This window comes from Silene latifolia, chromosome 6 (genome assembly GCF_048544455.1).
Source record: "Silene latifolia isolate original U9 population chromosome 6, ASM4854445v1, whole genome shotgun sequence".
NCBI classification, from domain to species: Eukaryota; Viridiplantae; Streptophyta; class Magnoliopsida; order Caryophyllales; family Caryophyllaceae; genus Silene; species Silene latifolia.
This window is the reverse complement of record NC_133531.1, coordinates 105,237,797-105,247,451: the sequence shown is the minus strand read 5'-3', so window position 1 is coordinate 105,247,451 and position 9,655 is coordinate 105,237,797.

Here is a 9,655-nt window from a genome sequence, read left to right as displayed (position 1 = left end):
AGATGATAAACTTTGGGCAAGTGTCAGCAGTTGCCGAACTACGACGCGGGTTTGATTCTGTCAGAAACGGATACGTAGGCGCCTAAGGATAAGGCTCAATCCACCATATATGCAATTTATGACACAACAGAAGCAAGAGTCAATCCCCAACGAAGTTTCAGGTATGATCTCTTCTTATGGCTGGCGAGCTTATATACGCAAGTCTAATGGACTATAAACGACCCGAAGAATCCTCAGGTCGAAAGGGACCTGGGGTATACTTTGACTTTCGCCTTGTCCAAGCCTCGGTCAAAGTGGGGCTCAGAGATACCCGTATCCGTCGATATTGGAATTTATAGAGAACCCGACAAACACCCGATGATGATAGGACACATGTATTCTTTAGTTGTCACTGTCATTATTTGGAGCTCGTTTTACGAGGTAGAATGGGCGTCGTCGATAAAGTATTTTATTAATTTAAATGATATTTAAATTAATGTTTTTTTAGTGAATTCATTCTGTTAATTTAAATGATATTTATTTTAATGTTTTTAGTGAGTTCATTTTGTTATTTTAAATGATATTTAAAATTAATATGTTTTTTAAGTGAATTCATTTTTTATTTAGTTTAAATGATATTTAAATTAAAGCTTTATTTTGAATTTATTTTCTTAAGTTTATTTTATTGAAAATAAAATAAATATTTGATTTGAAAAATCATTTTATGAGTATATTTGATTTGAAAAGTCATTTATTTCGATTTATTAATTGATTTGAAAAATCGATTTGAAAAGCGAAGAAAACTCGTTTTGAACACTTGTTTTTGAGCTCGATTTTAGCTCGGTTTTTGAGCCCGTTTCCTTTACGAATTGGCACGAATCTCGAGTACACTAACCCACCTAGACCAATACCCATCCACCCATGTTCGAACCCCCATACCATGGCCCAAATCCTCGTCCCAAACCCCTCACAAGCAGCCCACGCATAAACCGAGCCCCCTGTTTTTGCGAGCCAATTCTCGAGCCCAAACCCGCTCCAAACACTACCAAGACCCGTACCCATTAACCCTAACCCATACCCTAGTATCCTACCCATATTATCCTAGCTTAATCACCAAGAAAACCCCCCTCAAACCCTCACAAAAACGGATGGACAGCAGCCATACGGGATTGAGCCCGACTGCCTCCTCCTCTCTTTTAACCTATTTTAACTCCCTATAAATACCACCCCTTCACCATACATTCATTCCTCTAAGTCCCCCATACATCCAAGCATCACATACAAGCTTTAAACCTCAGAAACAAACCCTAAACATCCTCCAAAAACCCTAAACAAAACCGACACACAAACTGAAACTGTTTGTGTGTCCTCTTCGAAAACCCTTTCGTTCCTCCATCAAAACTCCATAAAAATTCGAGTTTCTTGTTCCTAATTAACCACATAACATCCATCTACTCATTAGACAAAGATTTACGAGCCAAATTGCCCTTGAGAGTACACGAGATCCCTCGAAAAACAGAGTGAAATAACACTCTGTTTTCGCGGTTTACTCTTGTCTGTCCAGTTCTGTTTGTGCTCGTTTTTCGTCTTAATAACCCAAAACGAGCAGGGGTTGCTTTAAGATCCTTGTTCTCCTCTCTTTCTAGTTTCCAAAACATCTTTCGGATCGAATTTTCGTCGTGAAACGAGGGAGATATCACTGTTTTAAAATCGCTGTCCAGAAACTTTCCAAAACGCGTGTTTGCTTTATTCTTCGTCGACGACGGCCTCTCGAGATAAAATCTACCATCGATTACGACCCAAGACGGTGTCAACGATACATGTAGGTTGAGGGTGCATCAAATCCCCTTTTCTCTCCTTTTTTTATTTCGTTTTTTTTTATGCTTTTTTTATTGTCTTTTTTTGTTTGTTTCTTCGCTTGTTTATCGATTGTTTTAAATTAACTATGAAACTAGTTAGTCCGAGTATGAGTTAAAGTACCACTATGAACACCCGCGTTGACTTGAGATGGGAAAAGAAACCGCTACATCTGTCGGTCGTACACCCCCGTCTCATTTACATATCCTCGTGTTCAAGGTAGGGCATAAATAAAACAATTATCTAACTTTGTTCTTCGTTTTCGACCCCCTTTGTTTCGCCAAATCGAGACCCTAGGACCCGTTGCATGTTAGTTTAACCTCTGGTTGTTAACCTATGACGTATTTAGATGACTTTAATTTAATTTAATAACCTAATTAGACACGATAGGTGGCTTCGACGTAAGTTATAAAATCAATCGACGATTCTGTAAATAATTGAATGCATCTCTCTCTTTCACCTAATTTCTCGCTAGTATAAGAGTGCGTGATTAGCACCTTCTTATTGACACTCGATGAGTTAAATTAATTAGCGAATTTGACCTAATTAGACCCTTTAGGCCGTGTAGAATGCACCCTTGCGCGACAATCAATCAACATCGTTTTTAACTCGTTTTCTAACTTGTTTCCTATCCCTTTTCGCAATCATTCGATCTAACCAATGAATCTAACTTAGGAACTAGGTTGACCTTATCTTGGCCGTTGGTTTGGGCCGTGGCTTTAGGCCGTGAGGTGGCCGTGTGTCTTGCCTTTCTCGTTTTGTTTTTATACCGTTTGTTTTCTCGTTGTTTCATTGTTTGTAATTTATCGTCGGTTTATCGAGTTGTAATCTTTCAAGTTTGTTTTACTTTTATTGAGTCAAAACCTTTTCTAAAAACCTTAGTCTTGTTTGGTTAGACGGTTGTTCCCCAATGCTTGTAGGAGCGTAGTAAACCGCATGTTGTCTAAAGCAACATGGCCCGGTTTATGCTAATGCATGCTTTGGTGCGTAGCCTTATGTCTGATTCGATGAGATTAAGCGCGAGCACGCATTACGAGGAGTGACCCAAGGACCGTGGGTCATGTGAGCCGTGGGCCACCCTCATGTGCACGGTTTTCAAGGCCCAATGGCCGTGTGTTTTGTGTCGTGTTTTGAGTTGTATGTAGCAATTGTAATTAGATCGAGTTGTAATTTATTTATCGTTGCGTCGGCATGAAATGCCTGGTTTGTAATAGGTAGATCCCAACGGCTCCCCCATTCCCCATCAAGCCTTGTTTGCTTTCGTTTGAATGTTGCTAGCTCAATCAACCCACATGCTAAATTACAACTTTGACAAAGTTAGTTTAGTTGCATCTAAAACGACATAGAAATTGTTGTCACATGATAGGGTTAAAACAACGTTTGCATATCATACATCGTACGTAGCTATGACCTTGTTTGAAATCCGACACTTGACTTAGTAGAGGCCGTTATCGACGGGCGGGGTTGGGTGTCCTTATGGGCTTCCCAACACGTACCCTCACCCCTTACTCAAGATCTATGGTTTGTGGATCCGTCTAAATACCATTGGATTACGAGAGTCATTCAAATCGAGTGATATAGGGTACAAGTCTTTATCTTTAATCACTCGTAGTCGATGGGCTTTATGCTTTTCGATGAAAGGTGTAAAGTTGACTTGAACGGTTCCAAGTTCCCAAAAAACTTGGTGGCGACTCTAATTGGTCTTAATTCGATTCGAAAGAACCTCGAGTCGATTATGCCTAGTGTGGATCCCGCGGACGCAGTTCCCGAGGGCCTTGTCCACAGTACTGTTTTAGAATATAATGATAGCAGTAGTGCATAAGAACCGTGTTAGAATATAAACACCTCTAAAAATAAATGGAAATTCGAAGATATTAATAAAATAATTACAACGGTTCTTATAAGAACCGTTGTAAAATATGCAATTGCTAAATAACATTATTTTAAATAACCTTCTTTCTTTCTTTATTTCTTCATTTCTCTCTCTCTCTCTCTCTCTCTCTCTCTCTCTCTCTCTCTCTCTCTCTCTCTCTCTCTCTCTCTCGTATTACTCAAATTATGTCAAGTGGTAGCTCTTCTTCTTCCTCTATTTCAACAGGGACATATAATTGCTCAGTTCCCGCAGCATTGCGGACTTCTTGGATTTGCAAAATCCGGGAAGAAAGTTTCTTACTTGCAAATTCTATAATCCCGAGACTAAAATGCGTGGATGCAATTACTTCAAGTGGGTTGATGAACCAATGACTGGGTGGTAGAGGAAGGTTATAAACAGGTTAGTGAATGAGAAAAAGAGCATAGATATCGAGATTACTCAAGTGAGAAGTATACTATATCAACTTGAAGAATCGAAGCGGGGAATGACATTGAAATATTGAAGGCAAAAGAAGAATGCAAGAAGTTAACCGTGGATGTCGTAGAACTCAAAAATAATGAGGCATGGCTTAAGTTAATTGTCAAATTTCTTCTTCTAATTGTTATTTATCTAGTTTATTATGTATGGTGGTAGTTTGTACTCTTTATGTGTAAACTTGTAATCCTTTAAATTGATGGAAATAAGTAAGATTTTCTGAGAAACATATTGTAATTAGCTGACATATACCAAATGATGCTTTATTTCCTGGCGGTAAATCAAACACAATGTAATATAAAATAAAACGGTTATACCCAAACTGTTATTCAGGATGTATACAGTTATAACGGTTCAGGCCGTTGTTATGTAAATAAAAATGATGCTTTATTTCTTGGCGGGAAAATCAAAGAACATGAAAATATTATAAACAACGGTTATTTCTAACCCGTTGTAGAAATTACTAATCAGTTACGGTTTCAAACAAAACCGTAGTCTGTTTGGAAACAAAATACAATGGTTTGTATTATACCATCTTTATTACTTCCAATAAACAACAAGGTCTTACAAGTGTTGTATTATTCACACATATATACTCTGAGCCTCCCCTCAACCACCAGCCTACCCCATCGCCGTCGCAGTCATTGTCATCATCGCTATTGTCGCCGCCAGATCAATCCGTATTCTTCTCTTTAAAGAAGTAATAAACCCTCCTCTCTAGAGATTTGTTTGTTATTATAAGTATGCATTGTTATTATTTGTTTATTAATTTCTGCTTTAAACATGGTCCAAAAGCGGAAAAGAAACGATGGAAATACGTCAGGCGACGACTCAGGTGATGAGAATAATTTGCAGCACACTGTGGGTCGAATGCGCCAAAGGATTTCCCTAGAAACAATAGATTCAAAAATACGTAATCCTTTACAGTGGGATAGAGATATGGGGCTGCCATATGGTGAGAATGTCGGGTATTTTGCGAGTTGGATTGGTTGTTGTGTAAGACAGTATGTGCCTCTCGGTACGCCGCGTATCAGTGAACTGAGTAAAATACGGAACACCATGCTAATAAACAGAATAAAAGTATGTATATACAATAATAAATGTTTTAGCTGAAATTAAGTTACTACTTGATATGTGTTTTAGCCGAAACACGTGTACCAACTATGCTTATCATATATTCAGTAGGCTTACGTTGTCCCCGAAAAGTATGATAAGTACCTAAAAAAGACAGGGGAAGCCCTTAGTTCTTGGAAGTTAAAGATTGCTGAGAAGCACTTGTTCAACAAGGAAACCGGGGAGATGAACAAGAACCCACCAACAAAGAAGTGTCCGTATGTCAGTCGAGACCATTGGGATAGCTATATCGCTTATAGGCAGTCTGACAAGTTTAAGGTAACTTAATAGTAATAATTAAAGAAGTATACTTAGTTTAGTGTTTGGTCATGCTTACGTTTATTGATACAATTTATGTAATGAAGGCTATGAGTGAGAGGAACAAGGCGAACATTTCAAGAAAAAGACCGACTTTTACGGCTCCCGAGGTGGTTATAGATTAATTAAGAAGAAACTTGTAAGTACATAATTCTTATAGTATTAGACATTTAGGTGTTTTAGTCGGATGTTATATATGTTCATAGTAATCATACATATTTTGACAGGATATCAACGTGATGAATGAATTGTAGGTAAAGCTTGGAAAATTCAGTCGTCACGACGCTTGGGTGGAAGATCACACTCCTAAAAATGGAAAGACGGAAACTGAATATGATAAGGACATCAAAGAGAAAATTGTATGTTTGAATAAATATGTCACCCCTACCGCTGGTGGTCGGAGTTATATAATTGTGAGTTGCTTAATGGTTTTATATGTATGTAGAGGATCTGTGAGAAGGAGGTACATAAAGGAAAATGGAAGCCTGATGGACGTGATGACATTCTTGCTAAGGTAATCGGCAAAGCAGAGCATTCAGGTCGTGTGACAGGGGTATCGACGTATGTTGGTATCACTAAGTATTTTGGGAAACCTACTCGAAGTGGTGATGACATTAATTTTTACTCCAAGAAGGTAATCTATAAATATTGTATTTGAACCAACGTAATTTATAACTATATATGATGACATTAATTTCTACTACACAGCTACAGAAAATAGCAAGGTTGATTGTGAGAGTGTTGGAAACTGGGGAAAAGCCATCAGAAAAAGAGTTGGATATGGTTCAAGAAGTCATTAATTAAAGGAAGCAGGGGAGGAGGAGAAGGAGGAGGAGGAGGAGGAGGAGGAGGAGGAGGAGGAGGAAAAAGAGATAATGATATTTATGGCTTATATATATACAATGTGTTATATGATTTGGAAAATCAGTACGTGTTATACCGACAAGTGTTAATGTACAGAAGGAAGCTGAGGAGGACATGGCTAGGGAGAAGGAAATGGCAAAGGAGATTGAGGTGGGAGCCGAGGATCGATATCAGGCAGTTGAAGAGGAAGAGGAAACCAGGAAGGCCGTGACACAGGATGAGATTTAGGTAGTTGATGATCAGACATTCTTCTCTACACCGAAAAAGATAATAGCTGATAGTTTATAATTATTCATCTCAGTACACATTTTTTACTTATGAAAATTATTAAAGGTAGTGAATGTATGTGTACTAATTGATTAAAGCTGTCGTGAAGGGCGATTTCAAGGTGGCTTGTAGTCTGTTTTATTTACAGGGAAAACATAAAGTTGATGTTGCCAGGGGATACGTGTTCACTTACAACCGGCTTCAACAAGTTAAGGTTCATGGTATACCCCTTCGTCACAATTGTAGTAAAGTGGAAGTGTCCCAATTATATAAAGACGATTATGGGGAAATAAAAGTACCATTTCCTAATGAGGAGATCACTTATTTGAAAGAAGTCCTGAGCTCCTATGTGCAATGACCTAACAACCTTATGAATGTTGTCATCTCCGAGGTACCTATACACAGACGTTAATTATTACTTGTTCTTTAAATATATTAGGGTACGAATATTAACACATCGTAAGTACTTTAATCTTTACATTTGCAGAAGTTAAGCAAAGCCATGGCGGCAGCTAAAGCAATTACTATTACGTCAATGGAAGTTGTTGCAGTCAAGTCTGCTTATGATTCTTATTATGAATCGTGTGAATATAAGAAAAAAATGAAAACTACTTCGTTGATGGCTTTGCATAACCTGCCTGTAAGAAGTCACCTAGAGGGGATGTAGTCATGGTTAACATTGAAGAGGAAATTATGGGCGCAGCTGATATAGCCGTACTGGACCCGAAGCAACTGATGGAATTTGTCGACCTTGACAATTTAGATGTTGTTCACATTTTGATTTGGATGAAGTAAGTTTTATTTATAAAACTATTTAATCATTTTTATTTACGAATAATGATGTTTGTTTAAATTATCAAATACAATAACATTTTCCGTTCCATGTGGCGTAATAGGTACCTATATAATCAGATCGCTGAGTGAAAGTTCCCAATTCACGCCTACGGATTCCTGAGTCCTAAGGCGTTCTCTGTGCACATAATTTCATACGAAGAACAAATCAATAGTATCGCTCGTCGGTTAATGTCGTCCAAAAAACTATGGCTTGCCCCCTACAATGAGAATATGTATGTATAGTACGTGATTATTGTAATGAATCACAGTTATATAAATTTATTATTAACATGCTTAAATGTGTGTAAATGAACTAACAGTTCAATGTCGCAAATTGAATAGGAACCAGTGGGTGCTACTAGCACCGGCAATCTATGTGGAAATAAAAACAGTGTATTAGATTGACTCTCGTGAAGGCAAACCCTCTGACAGTTGTGTAAGGATGATAACTGAGTAAGTTTACAACCTTCAATAATGTCATTTATTATTGTATGACTTGAGCCATATATATGCAAATAATAATGGCATGTGTGTATATTTATGAATTAGTGTTTTTGAAGCAAAAAAAAAAAAGATTATGTCCACTTGGGAAATATGAAAGCAACGTTGTTCCCAATTTTATCATGCCATTAGTAAGTGTATTCTTAATAATTACTCGTATCATTTAATTAATGTTTATGCGAGAGGTTGATTATCTAATTCAGCTAATTTGTGTGTGATTAATATAATAGTCTCCTAAAGCACGAGACGACAAACAATGTGCCTTTTACGTTTATCAGTCCATGTGGGAGTTTATCAACAGAACACTATCTACCATTCCAATACGGGTTAATGTGATTTAAAAACTATTTCAGGCGTAAATTGAGTTCAATTCTATATACTTCCATGTATTATATCTATTTTGATTATGTATATTTTGAATTGTAGTTTCCACTAATACTCAACAAAGCCCCAGAATATTCGCCAGAGGACATCAACCAGATGAGAAATATGTGGTCCAGTTATGTTGTTTCATTAGCGGAGTCTCAATAATTTTCTCATGCTTTATGTACGAGTGTGTATATATAGATCAATTGTGTATTGGTTTCTTTTGTTTTTCTGATAAAGTTGTGTTTTGGCTTTTGATCATTCTGTTTGTACTGTTTTTAAACTGCGTTTAATTGATCGCGGGGTGTAATATTTTGTTATAGGATAGAATTTTTGCAATGTACAGCTGCTGGAATGCTATTTTTCAGCAGCATCTGAAAAAATAGCATTTCAGCAGATGCTAGAAAAGGCTAAAATCATTTTTCAAAAAAATAAAAAATAAAACGATAACGGTTAAAAACAACCCGTTGCAAACAATTATTTGACAACGATTTTATTTAGATAAATAACCGTTGACATATTTTCCCTCCCATTCAAACCGCCAAAAATATAAGATAACAAACGATAACCGTTGTCGAGTTCAAAACTTTTACAATGGTTTATTTAAACAGAACCGTTGTCAAAATTTCGTCAATAAAAATAGATAGCGGTTACATACTGTTGTCAACAGATGAATATAACAACGGTTTTGCACGCAATAAAGCCGTTGTTAAACATTGACATTCAATTAAATAAGATAACGAAATGAAACGTTATCATATATAATATTTAGAAACGGTTTTGGAACGATAAGTGTAGACGTGGGCCACGGGGGCGCTTGGGAAACAAGCGTTTACATTTGTGGAGTCGCCACCAATTTATTGTGGAAAATTGGAAACCGTTCGAATATCTCGTGTCATGTCAAGACACAAAGTAGTGACATGAACACCAAGAACTCGTTACCCTTAGCATTCTATGTCTAGAATGACTCTCGTGGATGCCAATGAACACGGATGTTCACAGAGATCTTGAGTAAGGGGTGAGGGTACGTATTAGGAAGCTCTTTTGATCGAACACCTAATCCCGCCCGCCTCGATAGCGACCTCTACTAATGATTAGGGAAAATCGTCTATACTCGATATATTGTCGATTATATGCATGCAATGCAACACCCAAGTTTTGATCCTAACATATGAGAATTAGACTAAGTCGGTAAACAATTAATTTAAC